We start from the raw sequence: 13,884 nt of genomic DNA, 5'->3' as shown, positions 1-13,884 counted from the left end.
TATACAGCTCCCGCCGCACTTCCGGAAAGGGGCACCTCTTTCACTAGTGGTCAGTGAGAGGAGCACTGTATGTGGTGGCCCCCCAATGGTCTGAGGGACAGTGAACTGGCCCCCTGTGTAAAAAGTTTGGGGACCCCAAGTCCTATAATAAATCTCCTCGTATTATCTATACATACTCCATTGGTTCTATTCTCTGGGAAACTTGTCTAATACAGATGTTGTAGGGTAGAATTAAAGCAAGCAAGGAAAATGTAGCATAAGGAGAGAAGAAGAACTAAAATGGAATCCTAAAATGATTCAGAGAAAAAATAATGAGATAAAGAATTACCTGAAGGATAGCAACTGGGCAACACCCGCTGGCTGTCCCGAGGCAGGTGTAATGGGAGGTAAGTCAGAAGGTGGGAGGTGGGTGTGGTTGCAGGATGGAGCGCAGAGCAGCCTAGAGACCCTGGAAGGTGGGTGTGGCTGCAGGATGGAGCGCAGAGCAGCCTAGAGACCGAGGAGAAGCCCTAAGGGAGCAAAGAAGGAGCAGAGGGTGTGGGTGCAAGAGCAAAGACAGCTGTGAGGAGCCAGAAAAGGAAGGAAGGTTTGGAGAAGTAAACCGCTATTAGGTCAATTCCCATGCATTTCACGTAACTTTTTTTTAAATAAGTGGATTCTATCTTCAAATAAACAATTTCATGGGGGAAAATGATGGGCGATCCTATCTGATATTAATCACATTGAGTCTATTCTCATTTTTAACTGGACCTTTCACCTCGTGTAAGTAGTGTTTAAAGTTAATTTTGATGTAATCAAAGTTCGGCACTTGCTGAACATGGGAGCATTCGGACAGTAGAGGCTCTCTGAGTGGAGAAGGAAGCAGATGTGTTCTTTGCGGAGCTCATCAACACTTTTCCTGTAACCCATGACCCATCATGACCTAGTCAGTGCATGAAGAACTAGCTTTTGAATATGGGCGGCCCTTTAATGAACTGTGCTGTTCCCTGTGTGTGGAGATACCCAGCAAACACGGGAGGCAAGCTTTTGACTGAACAGCACCATGGCAGCAGAACTGAGGGATTCTCAGGAACCTGCTGTCCTGCCGTCCGGCAGCTGCATTGGGTTCAGCCTGGAGCGGAGGAGCCCAAGCGCCGAGCCCTGGCCCCGCGCCCCTGTGCCTGGCGGGGGAGTTCCAGGACCCCAAGGCAAGTGTGAGCAAGCACTGAATGGGCTGTGGTAGATGCTCGAAGAGAACAAGGAGATAAACAGAGAGGGACAAACCTGGAATTTCCGGAGATGGGAGGGAGGGAGAGGCTGAAATGGGGGGGGGGAGAGACCAAGCAGAGCCCACGTGTAGGTTACCAGAAACTAACTGAGAAAGGAAGTTGCCTGCTTCCAAGTAAATACAAATGCCTATGACAAAGTCCCCACCATAGAGAATACCAACAATCTACACTAAGAAAATGTATCTAGAATCTTAAGGGCCATGTCATTTATTTGCTCAATACACGATATATGACCAAACACACAAAAACACAGCTTTTCATATTAAATAAAGAGCTATATGTATATCAAAACATTCTTTATGTGCTTAATATTTCTTGTAACACTTGTTTACATTATCTGATGTCTTCCATTAGTTATTTCGAAAACAATTCACCATAAGTAATGGAGTCTGCTTTTATTTTAAACCAAGGTGAATAAATATTCTTTACTAAAATCCCTCTCTATGTATGTTATTTATGAGAAGTGTAGAAAAGATTGAGAGGGGTTCTCAGGCTGCACCGACTTGATAATGTACTTCATGGCAGGAGCAGAACCGTAAAACATCAACCAAAGCTGAGATTCCACTATGTTTCTCTTTCAGGCTGAAAGAATTCCACTTTTAAAAAATTGAATTCAGGGATATGATGAGACTATGAAAAAGTCTTTGATGTCAAGGCTGGGTCCTGAGCAATGTAAGCATCAAATTGGTACTCTGGTTCTGTGTTTTTGGAGAGCGGGTAGCATATGTTGTTCGGGAGCTGGGAGCTAGAAATGCAGAAAGAGCTGAAACGGCGACAGCTTTCCCAGTCCTAGGGAAACAGGTCCGAATGGTTCACATCTATTTTTCTAAAATCTTGGACGTGGAAACAGAAATAATAATAAGATCTTTACTGTCTACTTCTGAATATTCTGTGCTGCTGCAATAAATCATATCATTAAGACACTTCTCTTATTCTTATCCTGACAATTTGAGCATGTGGAGAAAATCACTGTAATGAATGGGAAAACTCAGAAAGTCACAATAGTATTAAGGGTAAAGACGTAGGTTACATAGACATGCCTCTGTCTTCTCGTAGATTTTTTTAGACTAAGAAAACAAAAAGGGAAATATTCAATTAGAGCAATGGATAGCATTTTAATTCTCCTCAAAGGTCATGCCACCAATTTGCAATGCCAGCACATCCTGCTTGCTAGACGGCGTGGGTGTATTTGTAGTGTGTCAGACTGCCTCGCTTTCCTCTCATGTTAAATTCAAAGTATTGAATGGATAACTACTCTTGCCCCGTTTTTTCTTAACACGGATGTTTGCTCTTTTCCCAAACATGCCTATATGTTCCTGTCCCTCTACAGCACATAGTAATATGTTCCAGGTCCATCATTAGAGCATATTCCTTATCAAACATCAGTATTTCAAGAGCAAGTATTTTCAAGAGGTTCAACCAAAGTATATTGGTTTGATCTGATACACTGACTGAAGTCATCTATCTATGGTCACATTCAATGGTCTTAAAAAGACAAAGGCATAAATATTTTTTAAAAGAGGAAAAAGGGAAGAATAGCAAGTAGAAGACAGAAAAAATGGGATTGAAGGAAAAAATAAAGACAAGAGAAAGGCCCTGCTCACAGAGTAGCAATGCCTGAGAGTATTGAAATTGACTTTATAGCATGCATACCTGCAGGTGTCATCATGGACATCAGACATTTTGAGTTAGCATATTACTCCTGTCATGTGTCACACTTTGTGCTGCATCATAACAAGCAAAAACTGTACTTCTCACAAAAATTAGGGGACATTTCAAAACTATAATAATATGAAGCTATAAAATATCTCCTAATTTTTGTGAGCAGTATATATAGTTGTCATAGTCTGAGAGAAATTGGCTTCCATGTGAAGAGACCAGCCCTTTGGTAGAGAAACGCCTAACTAATTGAGACAGGAAGACCCCAACTCAGTTTCAGCCAACCCTCCTGCTTGATCAGCTCTCTAGAATAGCCCCATAATTTTAAAACATCATATATTTTACAACTACTTCAAGTAGGCTCATGTTTTTTAATTATATCTAACACCATTCTGCATTATTACATTATTACCAGTCAGTTGAAAATAATATTAACGAGTTGGTTTCTAATGGCATCAATTATTGACAAGATATCTATACCTCTTTTGACAAAAAAAATCACCAGATTTAAACAGAACAAAAAATTGAATGAATACAAGGCCAATGAATTAAATTTGGTTTTCCCATGAGTGATATTCATAAATTACTTTTCTGTAGCATTTCAAAGCTTACAAAGTAATCCCCCTACAGGACCTCATTTGTGCCTCACAATGACCCAGTAAGGGAAACATTATGCCCATTTTTCTTATGCAGACACTGATGTTCAGAGTGGTAGTCAAGCTGTCCATGTTCACAGAATTAGTAAGTGAAAAACAGTAAACTCAAACATATTTCTTCCCAGTTCCATTCCCAGTTCTTCTCCCTCCCAGCAGCACTGGTTCTACTGAATGCTGAAGCCACATAACTAGCCAAACATGGCATGGGTCGCATAGTTCTTGACGTCATGGGAGCATGTCTGCTCACTTATGGGACCCTCAGTTTCTAAAAATTCAGACTATATTTTTATTTTTTGTGACAGAGACAGAGAGAGGGACAGATAGGACAGACAGACAGGAAGGGAGAGAGATGAGAAGCATCAATTCTTCATTACGGCACCTTAGTTGTTCATTGATTGATTTCTCATATGTGCCTTGACCAGGGGGCAACAGCACACCGAGTGACCCCTTGCTCAAGCCAGTGACCTTGGGCTCAAGCTGGTGAGCATTGCTCAAACCAAATGAGCCCGCACACAAGCCGGCGACCTCGGGGTTTCAAACCTGGGTCCTCTGGGTCCTAGTCTGATGCTCTATCCACTGCACTTCTGCGTGGTCAGGCCAGACTGTATTTTTAATAACTGCAACATTGACTATATTTAAATGTGGAAAGTCTAGCACCGGATATACAGGGTGTGGCAAAAGTAGGTTTATAGTCGTGAGTACACAAAACATGATTTATACTTGTATTATTATTCACTAACTATTATTTTCTGTACTGTAAACTGTAAACCTACTTTTGCCCCACCCTGTATTTCCACTTGCACACGAGTGTTTTTCTCTGGGTCTCCCACTGTGGTGCTTTCCTGTTCCATTGTACAAGTTCAGCCCAAACTATGCAGCAAAATGTTTCCTTTGGTTCACTTCTCAGACCTCACCTGAACTCGTGCTGGTTGTTGAGGTCTGTTGTTCTCCATTGGCAGCTTTGCAGGTCAGAAAACACTCAGCTGGACAGGGTGAGGTGGGGGAAGAGAATGTGGGAGACTGAACACAGTGCAGGGAGGGACATGGGGCCCCTTCTCCAGTGACCACAGGGAGGCGTGGTGGCAGGAGCCTGTGGTGGCACCGTGGGGTGGAGCGGGCGCTGTGATGTGGGTCACATGACGGGAGATGCTTTATGATTTCTAATGCACTGGACCACGTGTTCTTTTTGCAAGCTCAGGGCCACATGACAATGCAGGTCCCCTTGGGGTCCCTGACTCCTGACAGGATGACAAAAGCACAAACAGACTTGGGGCCCATTTTGTCTTAATTGTAGACCATTGAACTCCAGCAATTTGACTCCTGCACATCAGTGCCACTCAGGGATTTCAAGGCTGTGAGTGGGAGCGACGAATACTGGAAACTAAAGAATCAACTAACATGCTTAGCAATTCTATTCTAAACAACCAAGGAGGTGTTTGGAAAGGAACACATAGCTCTGCTTTAAAATTGCCCAATTTTATATAAACACATAATTTTATTAATCATCCACATGGCCGGACTGTTCCAGAAACAATGCCAACCACATTGGGCCTGACTCCCCCACAAACACGCTGTACTCACCAGGCATGGACACTTCTTTGTGACTAAGAAACTTCCAAAGATTGTATCCTTTCCTGGAGCCCCTCAGTGCACAGTCTGCAAAATCACCCCAAGATTCTTCATCTTTTCCCAGAGAGGATGACAAAAACTCTGAGTTAGAGGGCAAGAGCTAATATATGCAATGCAAAATAAAGGCACTTCTTGTAATCAGTGCTTTTCTTAAAAAAAAAAAAAATTGGTGTTAATCAAATATCAGAGAGAGAGAGAGAGAGAGAGAGAGAGAGAGAATTCATGCACTAGAAGGACTTTCTATTAGAGAGAAAACTCGGGATAATTTTTTGTTAATGCAGTGTCTTCTGATAACACAAAGCCCCATTTTTCTGTTTTGAAAGTTCATCTTAGTCTGAATCTTCTATTTTTTAGTTCATTTGCAGCTCTGCATTGTCATTCTACAGGTAGCAAACCCGAAGGACAAGAAAGGTTGCCCAGCTTAATTTTAGTTATATATCAGCAACCTCAGCTCATAATGTTGTCGCATGAGGAGCTGGTGGGAGGGCAGCTGTTTGGGCCTTGCCCCTGTGCTTTCTGTCCCACCGATAGATAGGGCTCCTGAGTCACAGCAGACATAGTGACTCAGAAGACACAGATATTTTCTTCATTGGTGACTCACGCTCCTCCAAGGCAGGATTGTCGGCTCCGGTTCAGAGCAGGCTCCTCAGATTTCAGGATCTGATGAGGCAGCAGGGCAGAGGGGTCCTGAGGGACAGCTCTAGAGTCAGAATCCAGGAAAGCTCCACTTGGAAGCTGTGTATTCTCTAAGCCTTGGCTTCTTAACCTTAGAAGGGAAACAGGTAACAGCTGCTACTTTATCCGGCTGTTATGCAGATTGAGTGAGGTTGCCTGTGTGGCCATAGTGCAGCCCCAGGCCCTGCACACCTGCCCACACTGCTGCTACCCTCTGACCTGTTCTCCAGGCGACGTCCCCTCTCTCACTTCGCTCTTTCTCCCCTCATTTCTTACTGGTACTTAGAGGTGTGCCGTCTCCACTCTTTTATAGGCCATTGCTTTTGCTGCTCCAGTGCCCAGAAAACTCATCCCTTGATGGCTACATGGCCCTCCTGAACCTCTTTTGAGGGCCATTTCTCAAACGTCACTCATCAGAGAATCCTACTGTGGTGGGTAGAATAACGCCGTCTACCACCATTACCAAGGTTGGGGCGTACTGTTCCTGGGAACCTGCAAGTATTTTACCTTACATGGCAAAACAGACTTTGCAGCAGTGATTATATTAAGCATGTTGTGTTGGGGAGATTATCCTAGACTACTAGCTAGGCCCAGTATAATCACTGGGACCTTATGAGAAGAAAGAGTGAGAGAGGAGGGAAACCCTCTGCTGGCTTTGATTATGAAAGATTGCACCATGAGCCAAGGGATGCAGGCAGCCTCCAGAAGCTGAAAAATGTGAGCAAGTATATTCTTCCCTAGAGCACTGAGAAGGAATACTACCCTGCTGATCCATTTTAGACTTCTGACCTCCAACTCTGAAAGATAATACATGTGTATTACTTTACACTGAGTGTGTGCTAACCTGTTACAGCAGCAACATTAAACTAATGGACATTTTCTCACTCTCTACATAAAATCACCCACACCAATTACTTTCTAGTCTGTTTAGTTTTCTGGATTTACGTTCACAATATTTGGTCATCACCTGACAAAGGTTAATTTTTTTTGTCTCACCTTACTAGCGTGTAACCATAATGACAGAGGGGTCTTTGCTTTATTCATTGTTTTGTCCCTTAATTTGAGAAGTGCCTAGAACATCAAGTTTTTTGGACAAATAACCTAGCATAAGCTAATCCTTCCATGAATGTTGGACATTGATAACCCTTCTGCCAGGGTAGAACTGCCAACCAGTGAGCTGCAGGCTGGCTGTTCCCTCTCAACAGGCATCCAGATGTGCCTAAACATGCTGCTGTTTGGCCCTCTGGCCGGTGGGGCCACCATGTCTATTTATCCAAGTGTGCCATTCAAACAATACTGTGCTCTGTGTGTGGCATAATGATGCAGATTTCATGAGACATATTTGAGGGCATCAATAATGACTACCCTGCAAAAGTCAGGGATTCTTTTTTTTGAAGGCCAAACACTATTGTATACTGAGCATGAAGCAGGTTTTAGTTTGAAGGTGGTGTCCATAGATAGCCCACTTTTATCAAGGCATCTATTAAGAGGGTGTGAGTGATTCCCCAGAATCAGATGCCTGCTGCTGATGGTAAGCATGAACTTGAGAGGTAAGACCTGGTCCGTGGCTCCCACTGGGCTTCCAGGGCTCACTCTGAGCCCTTACACTGGGCTCCCATACTTCTGTCTCCTCACTGGGCACCAACATTTCTTGGATTACAAAGCTCTCTGTTGTATTTATATTGGCCAACTATTTCAAACCATTTCCCTTACACTAATATATGAAATTTTTTCTTTGACTTTTTCCTTATGACCTCAGAGTTGCAGGATTACTGCTCATTAGCCATTTCATTTGTTCTAGTCTTACTGCTGTCACAGGAAGAGCTGACTGCTGTAATAGTCAGAGCTGTTCATTCCTGGAATTAGCTGAGCCAAACATCTCTGCTGGCAGTGAGTGTGCTATTGGAGAAATAGGGCTCATGAAATTAAGGCCACTTAGTTCTGGCTTTCTGTTTTGATGCTCTTACCATTCATCGATCTATTAATGAAATAAATAGTCATTAAGCATCTACTATATGCTGGACCCAGGGGATTAATAAGGAACAGAACAGATACTCTCCCTGCCATAATGAATGTTACAGCCCACATAGGGAGTTAAATTTTGATAGCTAATGACAAGCATTTTGAGTCTACAAAGAGAAAATCGGTATTCTAGATGAATGCAAACCCATTCCATACTCAACAGTTCTCTAAAGAGTGGCTACTATGTATGAAGAACATTGTTTAGTGCTGGGAATTCTACAGTGAATTAGACTAGCAAAATCTGTGACCTGATGTAATTTACAATCTAATAGGAGAAAGAGGAACAAACAGAAAAATAAACAGATAAATAACATACTGTTAAGGAATGATAAATGCTATGAGAAAAGATGAGCGAGACGGATGAAGGAAAGAGTGAGTGGGTAGAAAGCCATTTTGAGGTGATTACACCTAAGTTGGCCACTTAACCTATAGAACCAGCCTGATCCTAGCAGGCTTCACAGAAAGCAGCCTACAAAGCAGGAAGGACATTCAGAGATGTCCCCAGATTTTCAAGTTGATTTGCAATGCCAGTGCTATCCTCAGTAGAAGGGAGGTCTTCTGAACCACCTAGAACTACTGTTGATGTTTTCATTAATATTCCTTAGGAGCTGGTTGAGTCCTTTTATGGCCACACAATAGTCACATAGTGATTTACTACTAAGAGCTATGGGATATGGTTTTAGAAATCAACAGCTATCAAAGGCAAACAAGTTAATTTGGAGGAAATGACAAGAATTAAATCTGGGTATATAGAGGGCTTAAATAAGATGCAAAGTGTTCATCTATTGCCAACTTTCTAGCCTTGGCTAACTTTTCTAAGGTCCATTTGAGGACAGTACTGAATATGTGGAATCATTGGCAAGAGATCATTGTGATGAATGGGCAGTGGGTTTAAGGTTGACAAAAGAATAGGTATTTATTGAGCATCTACTACGTGCATGGCTTTAAGCTGGGGACTAGGAATGTAACCAGGAGGGGTTTTCTTCTGTTTCTTTTCATTGGTGGAAATGTACTTTACCACCTTAAACCCCTGGGTAGCTCTAATTTTATGCCACAAATTACAAGACAGGTATCTTCTATTACATATTCCCTCTCTGAGCAAAGTTAGATTCATTACTCTTTCCTGTACACTACACTGTAGGCTTCTATACACTTGCATTTCTGCTCTTACCTTCATGAATTATAACTATTTGATTACATGTCTCTTTGTGTCTTTTTCATCTCTGAATCCCCCCTTGCCTTACCCAGTTTTTCCCATGGTTCTCTGATGATAACAATACCTGGGGGTACTTGATAAATTAAATTACCTGGATCATCTGACCTCTCCCTGGAAATTCTGATTCAGTAGTTCTGGGTTAGGGACTAGAAATCTATTGTCCAAACAAACAAAGTGATTTTTATCATAGGGCAAGATTGGGAAAAACTGTTCCAGAATGTAGTTTAACAGTAACAAAATGTAATCGAGTGAATTAAAAACTACAGATGGGTGATTAATGAGAAGGGTTCCAAGATGACCACAGAGTAGGCGGATGCTCCAACTCCCACTTCCCAGAACCAAGGTAGATTACAACTTAAATCTGAGAACTCTCATTGTGAAAGACCAACTTTGGACTAAACTAAGAGGATTCTACATTCAAGGACCACGGAAGAACCCACACTGAGACTGGTAGGAAAGGCGGAGACACAGAAAGGGCTGCCCTGTGCGGGGAAACAAGTGGCAGCTGGGAGGGACTCTCACGGTGGGGAGGAGTGCCCGGCGAATTGTGGGGCCTCATCCCCAGAATCCCAGCCCAGAGCCCTAGAGCCTGGAAGGGGCTTACGAACTATATTTGGCTGAGAAAAGAGCCTTGATCCTATTTGAGAGGAGGCAGAACTCTCAGACCCAGGCTCCGTATTAAAGGGACTGCACGGAGAGCCTCTCTCACAGCCACTTTCCCAGAGCTCCAGGAGCGGAGAGTGCTGAGAGGACAGGAGTTGCCAGGGAAGAGTGTGGTCTCGGAGGCACAGGTGAAACACTTTGAGGGACAGACACCCTAACCCCTGGGTTGAATCACTCCCCAAATCTAAAGTGAACATTTTTCCTGGGAACAGCATCACCAGCAAAGGGAATAAATTACTTCATCCACTAGAGGCTCACCTGCCCCAGTTAGAACAAAGGTGCTTAGAGGCAGGCAGCACTTTAGGGACACAAATAATGAGTGCAGAGGTCTAAGCTACACCACTCCCCCAAACTGCTGAGTGCTCACCGGGGCGGGCTGGCTGGAGACCACAGGGCGCTGCTGCAGAATCCAGGGTCGTTGGAGCAAACACGCGCATGCCAGCCAGCGGAGGGTAGAACTGCCGCTGCAGAGGTCCGGGCTCACACACAGTCCTGCTCACTGCGTGGGCCCGACCTTGTTGGGGGCGGAGGCCCCAGTGAGAGCAGAGGGGATAAGGGCAGGGGCGCGTGAGCCCACCAGTGAGGGCAGAAGTCGAGGCAGCCACTGCGGAGGTCCAGGCTAGTGCGTAAACCTGCCGGTGGTGCAGGCGCACCCTCATCAGCAGCGGAAGCTGGGCAACCTCAGGGGCGGTCCCAGCGGCCCACGCACAGGCCCTGCCACAAGAGCTGCTAAGGTCTGAGCCAACGCGCAGATCCCCTGCGATGTGGACCAGCCCTCTGCAGCAGCAGAAGCCGAGGCAGCCTTGGAAGTGGTTCGAGTGGGCATGCACGAGCCTGCCTGCAGGGGCCAAAGCCAGAGCAGATGCTGCAGAGGCCCAAGCCCGTGAGCAAAAGTGCCCATGGCGTCAGTCGGCCCTCAGTGGCAGCGGAGGCTGGGGCGGCCATGGAAGCAATCCAAACGGGCTTACGCAAGCACGCCCCGGGCAGCAGCCACTACAGAAGTGGGCTGGCGCCACCAGCACCTGAGCCCAAACACCCCATGGAGCAACAGCGGTGGCAGCCCGGTGGACAGACCACAAACCGGGAGCATAGGGGCCACACCCACTGGACCCCTGTGACTATACCCTACTGAGTGCTGAAAAGGAAGAAAAAAACTAACTAAATAAATAAATAGTCTGAATAGAATGACACCTGAGGCTAAAGAGTGGGCCACGTATAATACCGTCCTAATCACTGAATTACAGTAGTGAGCCCAACAAGTAGCCAGCAAAAAGAGGCAACAGAAAGCAAATCTTAGGGAAATTTGAACTTTTAAAGGAACTTCCCCCAGGCCAAGAGTAGATGAAAGCAAGCCTAGGAGTGCAGCTGATATTTACAACAGCACCTGGACCCAGCAGAGGCAGCCACAAGATCTGGATAACCTGTAGCTCCCAAAAGGTTGATAAGAGCCAGTCATAGGCAGTGACACCCACTGATCTGCACCTGTCCCCTGCCAGGAAGGTCCAGGGAAGGCACATTCAGTGGCCAGATACGGAAAGCACCAGTTCAGGACCTAACAACCCTTGTTAAAGTGGAAGTTTAATGAAGAGCTCCTCACAGCTGACCCAGCGAAGACATAGAAAACACCAACACAAACACAAAAAAGAACAGTGATAGCAGATAAGTAGCCTACAGCGTATTACAAACAACAGCTGATGCCAACCCAAGAAGACCTAGAAATAACACAACTGAAAATTAGTGGCAGACAATACCAACCCTAGACTTAGTTAGCTTCAAAAACAGCACACGCAAACAAAGAGTGTATACACAGACAGAATGGGAAGACAGAGAAGTGCAATCCAAATGAATAAACAAACCCCCAGAAAATGAACTGAGTGAAATGGAAATAACCAAACTACTGGGTGCAGAGTTTAAAACAAAAAAGATTATTAGAATGCTCAAAGATCTTAGATCAACAATGGATGGACACAAAGAGCACATAAATAAAGAAATAACAAGCATCAAAAAGGACATTGAAATATTTATAATAAAGAAGAACCAGTCAGAAATGACAAATACAATATCAGAAATGAAGACTACACTAGAAGCAATTAAAAGCAGGCTAGACGAAGCAGAAGATTGAATCAGCTATTTAGAAGACGAGATAAATAAAAACACAGAAGTGGAGCAGCAAAAAGAAAATAGGCTCATAAAGTCTGAGGAAACTCTAAGAAAGCTCTGTGACAACCTAAGGAGAAACAACATCCACATCATAGGGGTTCCTGAAGAAGAAGAGAAAGAACAAGGAATAGAGAGCCTGTTTGAAGAAATCAAGCTAAAATCTTCCCTAAATTGATGAAGGAAAAAGTCACACAAGTTCAAGAAGCACAGAGAACTCCATTAAAGAGAAACCCAAAGAAATCTGCACCAAGACACATCATAATTAAAATACCAAAGCTAAGAGATAAAGAAAAAATATTAAAAGCTGCTATAGAAAGAAAGTCAAACACCTACAAAGAAGCCCCCTTAAGGATGACATCCAACTTCTCAACAGAAACACTTGAAGTCAGAAAGGAAAAGCAAGAAATAGTCAAAGGAATGCAGAACAAGAGCCTACAACCAAGACTTCTTTATCCAGCAAGGTTATCATTTAAAATTGAAAAAGAAATAAAAAGCTTCCCAAACAAACAAACAAGAAAAACTCAAAGAATTCATTACAACCAAACCAATACTGCAAGAAATGTTAAGGGGTCTGTTGTAAACAGAACAAAGGAGGAAAAGAATATATAAAAGAGGAAGGTAGATTTAAAGAATAAAATAGAAATAAACAACTACATATCAATAATAACCTTAAATGTAAATGGATTAAATGATCCAATCAAAAGACATAGGTTAGCTGCATGGATAAGAAAACATATGCTGGACCCATACATATGCTGTCTACAAGAGTCACACCTCAAAACAAAAGATACTCATAGACTAAAGGTAAAAGGATGTAAAAAAATATTTCATGCAAATTGAAATGAAAAAAAAAAGTTGGGGTAGCAATACTTATATCAGGTAAAATGGACTTTAAAACAAAGGATATAGTAAGAGATAAAGAAAGTCACTACATAATGATAAAGGGAGCAATCCAACAGGAAGAGAGAACCATTATAAATATCTACACACCTAATATAGGAGCACCTAAATATATAAAGCAAATTTTGATGGATATAAAGGGCAAGATCAACAGTAATACTATAATAGTAGGGAATTTCAATACCCCACTAACAACATTAGATAGATTCTCAAAAAAGAAAGTTAAAGAAACAGCAGACTTAAAGGACACACTAGATCAACTGGACTTAATAGATATCTTCAGAACTTTTCACCCTAAAGCAGCAGAATATACATTCTTTTCAAGCACTCATGGTACATTCTCTAGAATAGACCACATGGTATGCCACAAAATGGTTTCAACAAATTTAAGAAGATTGAAATCATTTCAAGCATCTTCTCTGATCACAATGGCATGAAACTAGAAATCAACCACAACAGAAAAACTGAAAAATACTCAAACACTTGGAAAATAAATAGCATGTTATTAAATAACAAATGCATTAACAATGAGATCAAAAAAGAAATAAAAAAAATTCCTAGAAACAAATGAATACCCTGGGAAACAATTTTTTTTCGTTTTCTGTTGCATGAGGTTTTAGAACTGTTTCTATATACTTCTGCACCACTGATTCCAAATCTGAAATCTGTTTTTCAGTAAATACTCTAGTTTTTAGGCAATTTTAATTTCTCTTTGTTACAGTTAATGCCATTCATTGGTTTTTAAATTGGAGTTAAAGGGCAATGACTCGGATTGAACATAATCACAAGGCAATTAATGTTTTACAAAACATCACTTTTACATAATTGTAGTTGTTTTTCAATGTAAAAAATTATTATCTGATAAAAAACACCCTCTTATTTTGTTTTAAGGTTCAATCATGGCTTCTTCGAGTAGCCATAAATATAAGAATAGTCCTGAGACCTTCTGTTGTATATGTGGCTGTTACACACTACATCGTCAAAAGTGCAATATTTCATCATTTGTGACACATGCATATATTGCCTATTTTCAAGT

Source organism: Saccopteryx leptura, chromosome 2 (assembly GCF_036850995.1).
Source record: "Saccopteryx leptura isolate mSacLep1 chromosome 2, mSacLep1_pri_phased_curated, whole genome shotgun sequence".
Taxonomy (NCBI): domain Eukaryota; kingdom Metazoa; phylum Chordata; class Mammalia; order Chiroptera; family Emballonuridae; genus Saccopteryx; species Saccopteryx leptura.
This window is presented reverse-complemented; position numbering follows the sequence as displayed.